At 43.6% G+C, this 2,500-nt stretch overlaps 1 protein-coding gene across 2 annotated transcripts in view; it reads right to left on the bottom strand.

The window, feature by feature from the left end:
• Positions 1 to 2,362: 2,362 nt before the first annotated feature.
• Positions 2,363 to 2,500, bottom strand: part of LOC138949076 (uncharacterized) — an 11,797-nt gene continuing 11,659 nt past the window's right edge. For both annotated transcript variants that reach the window (XM_070320808.1, XM_070320807.1), the window contains one exon: positions 2,363 to 2,500. This exon is cut by the window's right edge and continues 434 nt beyond it. The gene's annotated coding sequence lies outside the window, so the exon portion shown is untranslated.

Here is a 2,500-nt window from a genome sequence, read left to right as displayed (position 1 = left end):
TTCGAAGATCAAAAATGGCGTGCAGCGGTACTGTCATCGAACCTCTTATATTTTGTGGATTCAAACCAGACCAAAGCAGGCGGCGAGAATGCCTTCCTTGATGGAAAGGTCAGGCTACGGGTACGTCTTTCCGAAGACGAAATGTCAAGGTATGTTGATCTATTCAGGGCCGGACTAGGTAAGTACTAGGGGGGGGGGGGGTTACAGATGGGGGTCCAGGGGGCAAAGCCCCTTGGTGGGGGTCCAGGGGGCAAAGCCCCCTTGGTGGGAAGCTGAACGTTTTTTTATGTTTCTGGAGGGAAAGGAAGCCTCTCCTTGAACGAAAAAGGTAAATTCGACAGCAAGCTGTATAGGCAATGAAGAAGAATTGAGATTGTAAGGCCTAAAAAAAAATAGGTGTGGTTACGATAACCTCACCTACCCTATTTTTAGGGGCCGACCCCATAACTTTTTATTACATTTGTCAAAAACCACACCAAAAAACCCAACAAAACGAGTGCAGAAAACGCAATGAAAGCGAAAGCGCTTGAGTCGCACACTTATTACCCTGTCAAGTAGGTTTAATTTGTATACATTAGAAAAAAAGTTTTAAAAAAAAGGAGTGATTGCCTACCTTCCTACCCTTTTTTTTGTGGCTATGTTACCGTAACCACACCTATTTTTTTGGGGGGGGCCTAAGGACTCATACTTTTCATCACAAAAATCGTTGAAGAAAAATGTCTTTCGAAAGGGGGTGAGAGGTGCAATTTCTCCTCGGATTTCATGAAGATCCAGATGCAACCCCCCCCCCCCACCCCCTCCCTCCCCCACAAAACAAAAATAAACAAAAAAAGCGTTTGGGAGGTACATGCTTAAGCCGGGGGGGGGGGGGGAGTTGCGCAACCCCTGTAACCCCCCCCCCCTAATCCGGCCCTGTCTATGTTGCTCTATGACTGTTCTGAATGTAGGCAAAGATCTTGAAATTTGTTCAAGATCTTTGAGTTTGATTGAGATCATTGACATTGTCGACATTGCCACGTCCGGCTGTCACTCGCTCAGTGTAACCTCGACTGGCTCGAGTCTGCGTGTAGCCAAAACCGAAACTAGAAATGTGTTTTTCATCCCAGCAACGTGGACACGCTTGGCATAGATTCTAATTGTCGCTTCTTTACATTAAGCTTGGATTTATTTTAGCGCCTGTAAACTTATCAACAATGGGTTAAATTCAGGAACTATGGCGGGGAGACGTGCCAGTTTGGGTCACTTGATCCTCATGTCAAAGTCTATCAAAGTCATGTTCGTTGGGGATTTTGTTATTATAAACTCTACCATCACACATACATGTAATTGAATTTCAATCCACCCAATAGTTTTTGAGAAAATGGGATTAAAAGATTTAGCTCTGGAAATCTGAAATTGTGCAAGTATATATTCATGTGTGTGAGTGAGGGTGTGGGAGTTGAATGTGTATGAGTGTATATTCCTTCACCCACCTTCATGATTCCTAGACTGACCTTTAGTCAGGATTATAGACTCTACCATCACACATACATGTACTTTAATTTCAATCCACCCAATAGTTTTTGAGAAAATGGGTTTAAAAGATTTAGCTCTGGAAATGTGAAATTGTTCAAGTATATATAATATATTCATGTGTGTGAGTGAGGGTGTGGGAGTTGAATGTGTATGAGTGCAGGGGCGGATTAGGGGGGGGGGTTACAGGGGTTCCGGACCCCCCCCCCTGGCTGTCAAAAAAAAAAAAAAAATCATACTAACTTTAAAAGAAATAATGAGTGGCTGCTGACACCAGTTGATCATGTTTAAAATCAAGGATAAGCTATCAATTGTTCATAAAATAGCTAAAACTCTTCAGCTTCTAGGGGGCTAAGCCCCCCAGACCCCCCAACGGGGCCTTGCCCATGTACCCCACAAGGTCTACCCCTGGACCCCAGGTTGTACCCCCCCCCCTCTCTGGCTTAACTGCCCCGCCCCTGGAGTGTATATTCCTGTGAGTGTCTGTATGAGAGAGAGAGAGACTCAGAGAGCGAGAGAAAAAACAATGAAAACAACATTCTTGTTACTGATTACAAATCATGATATGTATTTCTATGTGTGAATGAAAGAGAATTAAAAAAAAATAATAATAAAAAAGTGCAACAGTCTGTGTTGAATAAACAATAGATCCAGAGGAGCGAATAACTGTGTGGTTGTGTTTACTTTGACACGTGCTTTCTGTAACCTGCAACTCAGGTTTACCGTGACCGTGATTTGCCACTGGTGTTCGTGATCGTGAAAACAAAAATCAAGGTAACTGTGATCGTGAAAGCTAAAATTTCCCTTCCCGTGATCGTGATGATACCCCCCCTTTGGGGCCCTCCCTACTGGTCAACCCAGAAAGGATCCGTTCTAACCAAACTCCAGTGGAGTAGGAGCATTTCCTTCTCATCTCCGTTCACGGTTTAAGGCTACACTCAGAGAATGTAGCATCAGAAATTACATTCATACTTAAAGTTCGCAACAA

The sequence above is a fragment of the Littorina saxatilis genome, linkage group LG15, assembly GCF_037325665.1.
Source record: "Littorina saxatilis isolate snail1 linkage group LG15, US_GU_Lsax_2.0, whole genome shotgun sequence".
Lineage (NCBI taxonomy): Eukaryota > Metazoa > Mollusca > Gastropoda > Littorinimorpha > Littorinidae > Littorina > Littorina saxatilis.
The sequence above is the reverse complement of the archived record's forward strand: the minus strand, read 5'-3'. Positions and strand labels throughout refer to the sequence as shown.